This window comes from Orycteropus afer, unplaced genomic scaffold, assembly GCF_000298275.1.
Source record: "Orycteropus afer afer isolate SDZICR_OR568_19922 unplaced genomic scaffold, OryAfe1.0 scaffold00396, whole genome shotgun sequence".
Lineage (NCBI taxonomy): Eukaryota > Metazoa > Chordata > Mammalia > Tubulidentata > Orycteropodidae > Orycteropus > Orycteropus afer.
The window spans coordinates 293,490-305,595 of NW_006921983.1; positions in this window are offsets into that span (position 1 = coordinate 293,490).

The following is a 12,106-nucleotide window of genomic DNA, read 5'->3' on the forward strand; positions in this document are numbered from 1 at the left end:
GGTTCAAACCCACCAGCCACTCCTCGGAAGGAAGGTTGGGCAATCTACTTCCGTAGTGATACTGTCTTGGAAATCCAAGGAGGGGTCGCTATGAGTCAGGTCTGACTCGATGGCAAATAACAACAACAACAACAAAGTGTACCATAATTTCCTATAAACAGAAAACATAACAAATGTATTACCCATAGTAGTAAGAACACAATATCCTGTAGTGGAGTGGTTGCAAGATGCTGTCAACAAACCCCAATCTGGAATACCCTAGACTAGCACTGTGGCCAGGTGACATACCTACTTGCAGCAAAGAAGTATTCTAACCAACAGTCCTCTTAGTACTGAACTGCATGCTGTTGTGGATCCAGTAACATATGTTACCTTTGAGGCTGATACCCAGAAATTTGTTGAAGCTCCTGAACTCCCTTCCTTTGTCAAAGAAGGAATAGGACCTGTCCCTGAAACTGTGTGTTATACAGATAGTTCAGCATGGAGTAATCCCCCATGGTGGACAGCTATCACCATACAACCACAAATGGACAGCATTTGGATGGATAAAGGTGAAGTGAAGAGCAGTCAATGGGCAGAACTACAAGCATCATGGATGATTCTTACACATGAACCTAGCCCAATTGTTTTGTGTACCAACAGCTGGCAAGTATAAAGGACTCACCTGGTGGCTCTTGTAATGGGAAAAACAGCAGTAGATGATAGTCAGTCATCCCTTTTGGGGCACACAAATGTGGCAAGAATCCCTAGATGGAATAAAGGATATGGGTGTTGTGGTATATCATGTGTCAGCCCACTTAGCTGCCATACCACCAGAGAATACACAAGCAGATACCCTGGCCTGGATACATGCAGTGGAAGCCTTCCCTGTAGAGGACAAAATGGCCTGATTATACTGGCAAATGGACCATAAGGGACAAAGAATGCTATGGACCATAGCCAAAGGTCTGGGTCTGCCCCTGTCCTATAGGAACATAGTTGAAGCTTGCAGTGACTGTACCAGTTGCTCCTTAGAACACACCTAAATGCTTCCCCATCATCCTGGATGCATACTATGAACAATTGAACCTGCCTGATGACAGCAAGTGGATTACATGGGCCCTTTGCCTAAGTCTGAAGGCTGTGAGAACACCCTCACCTATGTGGACACCATTACAGAGTTGCTCCAAGCCTATCCTAGCAAGAGAGCCACCCAAAAGGCCACTATTCATAGTCTCAGTTACCTTTGTGCTGCCTTCAGGATTCCAAGAGACATAGACAGTGATAAAGGAACCCACTTCACTGCAGAACTGAGCTGATAAGAATGGCATACACTAGCACTTCCATTTGCCATATAATCCCACTGCTGCCAGCCTAATAGAAGGAATCAATGGCTCATTGAAGAAACAGCTGAGACAAGAAACTCAGTCTCTCACAGGATAGACTAAGAGGTTTCTGGATGCCATTGAGGCCTTAAATGAATTTGAGTGGCAAAATTGCCCAAGTGCATACACGCTATTTATTGACTTGGGGACCAGACACCACCCTACATATCCAGGTGCAAGCACCCTTTGAAGATATAGGGCTACCCCAAACAGGAACAGAAAATATCTTGCTTTTGCCCTTGCCACACGATTTGGCCACAGGAGACACTATAGTCACTCTACCCTGAATTTGGCAAACAGAGTCCCTTTGGTTTGCTTTTTCTGCACCATGGGGCTTAGGCCTAGAGCAGAATTTAGAGATTACACCCTTTTTTACACCCAAGGCCACCAAAAGCCATAGGTGTCTGCCTGTGTCTAAAGGAACATTATTTATGTCTGTTTGGAGCACTGCAGTTCCCCTCTTGACCTACTCAGGCCTCCCCTCCAAAACTGAACCTGTAGGACAGTGAGTATGGTATTGCAAACCAGATATGTCTCCTCAGGCTGGGACAATCCTGAGTCAAGATCCTCAGGCATCATGCCTCTTGTTGGACAGCTACAACCTCTTTGTCTTGATGCCTACTAAATATCTCTTTCCATTCATAGGTTAATGATCCCAAACCTGTTTGCTGATGGCCAAAACTATAGCTGAGCTCTGTAACCACAGCAATTGCTCGATCTGTGGAGAACTGCCTTTGTCCACCTTAACTTGTCTCCTGTGGCTGATCAACCAAGCTAATACCATTTGCTAAAAGGGCAAGGAGGCCACATCTCCTGACCTCCTCTGGGGTTTATTAGGGAAGCACCAGGCTACAATTCAAGTTCAGGAAAAATGCTCCGTCTCTCTCCCAGCCTGCCATCTCTCAGCCAACAGTCTCTCTCAGTCTCTCTCTCAGCAGTGCCTGTCCCTCGGTGTCTCATTCAGCAATGTGTGTCTCTTGTGTCTCTTTCCCAGCAGCGCATGTCTCTCAGGAGCGTGTGTCTCTTTCAGTAGCATGTCTTCCTCAACCAGCAGTCAGAGAGCCCTCTGCCTCTAGGAGGCCTCCTTTTGAGCCTGGCAGCATGGCCAAACTAGCCAATCATAGCATCAGAATTCTAAGCACCTGAGAGACAGCGAACTTCCCAGAACATTGCTCCAGTGCTACTCCCAACAGAAATACCCCAGAAGGATAACTTTTACAATCAGGAGCTTCTCAGTTGCTCACAGTAAATTCCACCATGGAGTTTACAAAGACTTATGGCTAGAAAAGCCATACCAGGTAATTTACTACACTGCACCAGTGCATGGAGAGGTCTCTTTCGCTAGTCAAATAACAGCCTCCTGAAGTGGCTTCCACCTTTCTCTGCATCTTGACATTATGCATGTTTATCCTTTCTTGTATTTGTGTTTTTGTTGTGATATGTTGCTGTTGCTTATATTGTATCTGTGGTATGTGCCTGCAATGCACCTCTGCTGCCCTGGCTCAAGGAGTACTGAAGAATACTGGCATGCTATGATTGTAAGGGCCATCTTAGGGCATGCAGGGGTTAAATGTAGGATAAACACTGTGCATACCTAATGATGGCGAAGGTCCTGACAAGTCACTGCAGGGGCTTTTGGAGCTGTCCTGTTTTGAATATTATTTTTGCAGATGTTCTGGGCTATAAGCCAAGTCTTAAAATAGCCCCAAGAGAGTTTCAAGAACATTTGGACTCAGAACTCTGCTTACTGAAATGCAGGCATGCAGGAATGGGAGTAGAGGGTCATGTGAGCCTTTGCAATGAGCTTCCTTTGTGTACTCCAGTATATAACTTGCCTGTAACTTTAGAGTGGTGTGGTTCTTTCTTGCCTGTCTGTCCAGCCTGCCATCCCTGGCTGGACTCCCTCTATCTAAGTCCCAATAAATCCATTGAGCAGATTATGGCTTCAGGTTATTTCTTTGGTCTTCAGCCCTTAATTTGAATACTGGCCTGAACATGCTGGGAATCTCCTCTTACACAAGTAACATGTCTAATCTCACAAGGTGAAATCTAATGCTCCAAAATGGTGGAGTAACAGAGGCATATTTATGAGTAAAATCAAATACTAAAGGTACAACATTCTGATTGGAAGTTGTCAGGGAAGCAGGAGCCAGGACAACTCAAAATGGGGACTTTACAATGCTTGGTTAGAAATATGAATGTGTGCTATTTAGATTGCTTAGTTGAATACGTGACTCAGGGTGATATTATATTGTGGTCACAAAGTAATTATCTTAAAGCATTTCCTGAGGGCTGTGGAGGGGATTTCTGATAATGGTTTTGTGTCAAGACTATCCCTTAAGAACACTCTTTCCAAAAGGGCTGTTTATGCACAGGGAGAAAACTCAGGGGGCAGGGGTGCATGGCAGGATGGAAACAGGGAAGAGGTGACTGTTGGGAGGAAGTGGAAGGGGAGCTATTGCATTGTGATGAATTGTGGTCAATGTCATGAGACAAAGTGTATGTGAACTGCTATATGGAAAGTGAATTTGCTCTGTAAATTTTCACCCAAATTACAATTTTTTAAAAAAAGTGATTGGCTTAGGACACACCCTACAGTGACACGACCTTTGAAAAAAAAAAAAAAGAAAGAAAGAACACTCTTTCCATATCTTGAATCACAGATTTTTAAAAGAAACACACAGCTCTCCTTTGTTATGTACTTTGTTATGTACTTAAGTCTAAGGGTCTGACAGTTGCAAGGGGAATAAGCAAAAGCTAAGATGGGGTCAGGACTTAGACCTGGTCCAATCACTCCAATGTGAATCAAACACCTCATTTTGGAATTCTCACACAGGTATATGGAACCCTGACGACCAGACTTTGTCTCACCTGCTTTTCTAATGTTATCAGAAGGGGCTGTGGAAGGATATCATGCTTGGTAAAGTAGTGGGTCAGCAAAAAAAAGGGAAGACCTCAACAAGATAGATTGATACAGTGGCTGAAACAATGGGTTTAAGCATAGCAAGGATTGTGAGTATGGCACATGACTGAGTAGTGTTTCATTCTGTTGTACATAGTGTCACTGTGAGTCAGAGCTGGCTCAATGGCATCTAATAACAAAGAGGGGATTGGTTAATTTATTCATCTGCTAGGCTTAAAAGAGAGTCAACCCCAGAGCAGAGGGGTGATTTCACTATCACCAAGAAAGAAGATCTGAGAGTGAAGTGTTTCCTTTGAATTTGGGGTCCCTATGCTTACAACCGCCTAGAGCCATGAGACAGAGAGCTGTAACACTGGAGACAGTGCAAGATGGTGAGAAGCAGCAGCAAGTGAAGGAGATAGCTGACAGCAGCAGAACCACAAGACTGGCCAGAAATGGTATGGTGGGCTTCCCAGCCCATGGAACAAGAAGCTGAGTGACTTCAGGCAGGAGGCTTGCTGGCAGAGTAGGGTGGCTCCAGGCACTTGTTGGGAGAGCTAGGCTTGCTTACCCATGGCGCCAGGGAGCTGAGCACCTTCAGGGTAAGGTTTACTGGCAGCGTGGGTACCTCTGGAGACTTACTGTTGGAACTAAAGAGCTTTATAACATTTACCTGAAGAGGGCAGAGGTTGGGCTAACCCAAGAGGCCTGAGAGCAAGGGACTGAGAACTGAGACCAAAGGCCAGGGAGAGGTCTTCCTGTTGGCATGGCCAAGACCGAAGAACCGTATCCTGAGTCATTCCTGAACCTGAACTGTAACCTGCTATTTCCTTAATAAACCCCAGAACTGTAAGTATTGTTTGTGAGTTTTCTGTGGCCAATGCAATGAATTACTAAACCCAGAAGAAGTAGAAAATACCTTGGAAAGATGGCTGGTGTCAGAATTAGTAAAAAAGTTGGAGGTTGCATGTATGTCTGACCTCTGCCTCATAGGAATCAGACTTGGGCTGTTGCTTTTGATTCTCCTTCTCCCCTATGAAGTTAGAGGAGGTCAGACACCCCCACTGTGCCACTTTTATAGTCCATCCTTGCTTTTTTGTGCAGCCTGACAATATCTGTCTAGAACCATTGTGTGTAGACTATTTATATAAACAGAAATTGGATTAATATAGTTAGATTCTTATCTACCCTCTCGTTGGCTGTTTTCTAATCACTCCATTTGTCCTATATTTCTTTTGTCCTCTTATTACACATTCTCTTTGATTAAGTTAGCATTTTTTTCTGATTCTCTTTTATCTCTTTCATACACTTATCATTTTATTTCTTTCAGAAATTTTAGTGGTTGTGCTGGGATTTACACTATATATTTATAATTAATCTGAGTCTACTTTCAAATAATATGCTGTTTCATGTTTAGTATGAATATCTTATAGTAATATACAGTGAAACCTGTGAGAGGTGGAACTCAATGGGATGGCCATGTTTTTCTGGGTCTCACAGATTTTCTTTTTTTTTTTTAACATGGAAAAAAATTTTCTTTTACTAGAAAGTATTTGCCTTTTCCTTCTGACAGGTTTCCGCCTTATGCAAGTTTTGACATTCACAGGCTTTATTGTATTACCAATTCCTCTTTCCTCCTTTCCTTTTTGCTACTGTTATAATATATTTTATTTCTTTTAATATGCTACGTAATATCCATACACCTACAAAGAAGACCAGTTAATACTACTATTACTCAAATTTACACACCAACCACTAAAGCCAAAGATGAGGAAATTGAAGATTTTTACCAACTTCTGCGTCTGAAATTGACCAAACATGCAATCAAGCTTTATTGATTATTACTGGTGACTGGAATGTGAAAGTTGGAAACAAAGAATCACTGGTAGTTGAAAAATATGGCCTTGGCAATAGAGATGATACCAGGGATCACATGATAGAATTTTGCAAGACCAACAACTTATTCATTGTAAATACCTTTTTTCAACAACATAAACAGTGGCTATACACATGGACCTCATCAGATGGAATACACAGGGATCAGAACAGCTACATCTGTGAAAACAGGCAATGGAGAAGCTCAGTATCTTTGGGCAAAAGAAGGCCAAGAGTTGATTGTGGAATAGACCATCAATTGCTCATATAGAAGTTCAAGCTGAAGTTCAAGACAAGTTCATGAAAGCCAAAATATGACCTTGATTGTATCCCACCAGAATTTAGAAACCATCTGAATAGATTTAACACATTGAACACCAATGACTGAATACCAGATGAATTCTGGGATGACATCAAGAACATCATCCATGAAAATGATCATAAAAAAGACAAGAAAGGAAGATAAGACCAAAATGGATGTCAGAAGAGCCTCTAAAACTTATTCTTTTTTTTTTTTTTTTTTTAATTGTGATATGGGTGAAAGTTTACAGGGAAAATTCACTTTCCATACAGCAGTTCACATACTCTTTGTCTCATGACATTGACTACAATTTACAATGCAACCAGCTCCCCTCCCACTTCCTCTTAATAGTTACCTCTTCCCTGTATCCTTCCCTCCATGCACTCTTGCCCCCTGGGCTGTCTCCCTGTGCATACAGCCCCTCTATTCTCCCATGATTATTCTGTCCATGGAGTGTATCTACCTAATGTAAATGTTCACCTCATATGCCTGTCTTTTGTTTTGCTGGAAGCCACAGGAGTGGGCTTAATTCCAGACCTGAAGGGCAGCTAGAGGCTGTAGTCTCAGGGGTTCTGTTGGGCTCTATCAAACCAGCAAACCTGGTCCCCCCCTTACTTTCCCAAGTGATTTTGAGTTTTGTTCCACATTATTCTCTTACTCTATCCAGGATCTCCTACATAGATTCCCCCCTCCTAGTGGTTGACAGTGTTAGCCAGACACCATCTAGTTCTTCTGGTCTCATAGTGGTATAGGCTGAGGATCACATGGTGTAACAGTTACTTGGAGTAATTGTTTCCATGAATATTTCATTTTCCTCATTCTTCTGTTCTGTGGATGAGAAGAGGCCCACTGTTGCATCTAGATGGCCACATGCAAGCTTTTAAGATCCTAGTCACTACTCGCCAAAGCTTAAATTTACTCTTGAACAGAGAGTAGCTAAAGCAAAGGGAAGAAATGACAAGATAAAAGAGCTGAATAGAAGACTTCAAAGAGCAGCTTGAGAAGACAAACTCAGTTATTGTAATGAAATGTGCAAAGACCTGGAGTTAAAAAATCAAGACGGAAGAACATGCTCAGCATTTCTCAAGCTGACAGAACTGAAGAAAAAATTCAGGTTTTGAGTTGCAATATTGAATGATGCAGGAAGCATCCAAAAGAGAGGGAAAGAGTATCCACAGTCACTGTACAAAAAATAATTGGTTGATGGTCATCTATTTCAGGAGGTGACATATGACCAAGAGCTAATAGTTTTGAAGGAAGAAGTCAAAGCTGCTGCACTGAAGGAATTGCAAAAAAAAAAAAAAAGAAAAAACTAGGATCCAGGAATTGATAGAATACCCACTGAGATGTTTCAACAAATGGATGCCACACTGGAGGCACTTACTCATCTACACAAAGAAATCTGGAACTGGCCAACTAACTTGAAGAGATCCATATTTGTACCCATTCAAAGAAAGGTGATCCCATAGAATATGGAAATTATTAAACAATATCATTAATATCACATGCAAGTAAAATTTTGCTGAAGATAATTCAAAAATGGTTGTAGCTGTATATTGACAGGGAACTTCTAAAAATGCAAGGTGGATTCAGATGAGGATGTGGAATGATGGATATTATTGCTAGTGTCAGATGGATCTTGGCTGAAAGCAAATACCAGAAAGATGTTTACTTGTGTTGTATTGACTATGCACAAGCATTTGACTGTGTGGATCATAACAAATCATGGATAACATTGAAAAGAATGTGAATTCCAAAACACTTAATTGCTTAATTGTGCTTATGAGGAACCTGTACATAGACCAAGAGGCTGTCATTTGAACAGAACAAGGGGATACTGCATGGTGTAAAATCATCAAGGTTGTGTGTCAGGGTTGTGTCCTTTCACCATACTTATTCAAACTTTATGCCGAGCAAATAATCTGAGAAGCTGGACTATATGATGAAGAATACAGCATCAGGATTGGATGAAGACTCATGAACAACCTGCAATATGCAGACGACACAACTTTGCTTGCTGAAAATTAAGATGACTTGAAGCACTTATGGATGAAGATTAAAGACTACAGTCTGCAGTATGGATTATACCTCAACACAAAGAAAATGAAAATCCTCACAACTGGACCAATAAGCAGCATCATGATAAATGGAGAAAAGATTGAAGTTGTGAATGATTTCATATTATTTAGATCCACAATCAACACCCATGGAAGAAGCAGTCAAGAAATCAGATGTCATATTGCACTGGGCAAACCTGCTATAAAAGACCTCTTTAAAGTGCTGAAGAGCAAAGATGTCTCTTTGAAGACTAAGGTGTGCCTAACCCAAGCCATGGTATTTTCAATATCCTCATATGCATGTAAAAGCTAGACAATGAATAAGGAGGACCAAGAGTTGATGTTCTTGAGTTGTGGTGTTGGGGGAAAATACTTAAAGTACCACAGATTGCCAGAAAAACAAAAAAATCTGTACCTGGAAGAAGTGTAGCCTGAATGTTTTTTGGAAGTGAGAATGACCAGACTTCATCTGACCTACTTGGTCATGTTGTCAGAATGGATCATTCTCTGGAGAAGGATATCATGCTTGGTAAAGTGGAGGGTCAGGAAAAAAGGGGAAGAACCTCAACGGGATGGATTGACACAGTGGCTGCAACACTGGGCTCAGGTATAGCAAGGATTGTGAGGATGGAATATGACCAGGCAGTGTTTCGTTCTGTAGTATACAAGGTCACTACGAAGTAGAACCAACTTGAGGGCATCTAACAATAACAACAACATAAGTACATGATACATTTTTACAATTTTTGCCTCAGATAAAAATTTTGTACTTTACAACAATTAAGAATAAGAAAAAAGTAAAATGTTTTATGTTCATTTATTTCAATTCATCATCATGTCCATTATTTCTTTGTACAGAACGAGTTTTCTGACTGCTTGAATTCATATTCCTTGTGCCTGAAGAACTCCTTTTAAGATTTCTTGTAGAGTATGTTTTCTAGCTATGAATTCTCTCAGGTTTTGTCTTTATGTTTTTGCTGTGTATTGATTTCTGAATTGACAATTATTTTTCCTCTAGGTCATTAAATAAAGATGATATTCTATTATCTTCTGCTTACATTATTTATAACGAGAAACTGCTATAATTCTTGTTTTTCTTGTTCCTCCATAGGTTATATTTCTTGTTTAACTATTTGGATATGATATGCTAGGGTGTGGGGCTTTGTTTGTTTGTTTTTGCTTTGATAACCTTGCTTGGTATTTTCTGTTTCTTTTATTTATGTTTTTGTATCTATCTTAAATATTGAAAAGTTCTCAGACATGATTTCTTCAACCGATTTTTCACTCTGGAATCTCAATTACACATGGTAGTCTTTTTTTTTTTTTTTTTTTTTTACTTTTATTGTGGTGAAAACATGCACACCAAGACATTCACCAACAAAACAACTTCCACATTTATAGTTCAGGGACACTGATGACATTTTTATGTTGTGCCATCATTATTGTTATTCATTTCCAAAGTATTCCACCACCATTAGACCATTAGCATAAAGTAAAACAAAAGTTTCCCCTTTCCCCCTCCCTCCTACCCTGGTAACCACTAATAATCTGTGTGTGTGTGTGTGTGGTGTATGGGAGCTCTGGTAGCATACTGCCTAAGGCACTTGACTGCTAACCAGATATATATATATATAGATATATAATTTTAATTTTCAAAACCTATCTGGAAATTTTCCCACCCATCCCATCCCATCCCTGGTAACCACAAGAAAGTTTCCTTCCTAAAAATAATGTAGAATCTGCAAAACACCACATAACGTGGATGAACTTGGAGGACATTACGCTGAGTGAAATAAGTCAATCACAGAAGGACAAATATTGTATTAGTTCATTATTGTAAAAACTCAAGGAAAGGTTTATATATAAAGGGAAAATGCTCTTTGTTCGTTACCAGGGGTGGGAGGAGAGGAGAAGAAACACTGCAAAAATAAAAATAAGGAAAATAAAAAAGAACAATAACATTTCAGGAAAAATATATAGAAAAATAAAAGAAAATTTTCTTCCATGTATCAACCTTTTCTTGACTTTTTACAATTGTGGACCAGTACAATATTTGTCCTTTTGTGATTGACTTATTTCACTCAGTATAATGTCCCCAAGTTTATCCATGTTATGTGGTATTTCACAGATTCTACATTATTTTTTAGTGTTGCATAGTATTCCACTGTGTGTGTGTTTACCTCAGTTTGGTTATCCATTCTTGTGTTGATGGACACCTGGTGGTTTCCATCTCTTTGTTATTATGAATAGCACTGCAATAAACATAGGTGTGCATATAGCTATTTGTGTCCTGGCTCTTACCTCTTTAGGATGTATACCTAGTAAAGGGATTGCTAGATCAAATGGTATTTCTATTTCCAACTTTTTAAGAAATCGCCATACTGGTTTCCATAATAGTTTTATCATTTTACACTCCCTCCAGCAGTGTGTGAGAGTCCCAATCCCTCCACATCCTCACCAGCATTTGTTATTTGCTGTCGTGTTGAACTTTGCTATTAGTGTTGGGGTGAGAGATGGTATCTCATTGTTGTTTTGATTAGCCATCTCTCTAATGGCTAATGATCACAAGCGTTTCTTCACGTGTTTGTTGGTCTATATTAGTCTATTTGCTATTTTCCTGAAGTTTGTGAAAGCTGTTCTTTTTTTTCTTCACTCTTTGTTTCCTTTGTGTTTCTGTTTGGAGAAATTTTATTTATCTGATGGTGAAGTGGTTAAAGTACCCAGTTGCTAACCAAAAAGTCAGTGGTTTGAACATACCAATTGCTCCATGGGAGTAAAAAGTGGCAGTCTGCTTCTATAAAAATGTATAACCTTTGGTATACCTATGTAGTACTACTCTGTCCTACAAGGTTACTGTAAGTCAGAATTGATTCAGTGGCAGTGGGTTTAGGTTTTTGGTTCTTCAAGTTTACTTATTCTCCTCTGTGTCAAGTCCACTGATGAACTTGTTAACTGCATTCTTCACTTTTGTTGCTTTTTTCATTTGTAGTTTTTCCACATTTCTGCTAAATTATCCATCTGATCAATGGAGAAAAGATTGAAGTTGTCAAAGACTTCACATTCTTGGTTCTATAATCGAAGCCAATGGAAGCAGCAGTCAGGACATCAGACAACGTAAAGCACTGGGCAAGTAGGCTACAAAAGACCTCTTTCAAGTGTGGAGGAGCAAAGATGTCTCCTTGAGGAGTAAGGTGCACAAGACACAAGCCACGGTATTTTCAATTGCTTCATATGCATGTGAGAGCTGGACAATGAATAAGGAAGACCAAAGAAGAGTGAATCCTTTTGAGTTGTGATGCTGGTGAAGAATGCTGAAAGTACCCTGGACTGACAGGAGAACTAACAAATCTGTCCTGGAGGAAGTGCAGCCAAAATGCTCCTTGGATGGGAGAATGGCCAGACTTCATGTCACCTACTTTGGTCAGGAAGGGGTGGAACCCAGGAAGTTTAAGCACAGGTACTGAAACAAGAGCAGGAGGAAGGGGTGGAACCCAGGAAGTTTAAGCACAGGTACTGAAACAAGAGCAGGAGGAAGGGGTGGAACCCAGGAAGCCAAAGAGAAGAGTGTTCAGCCAGGGGGCAGTTTAAGCATAGGTACTGAAACAAG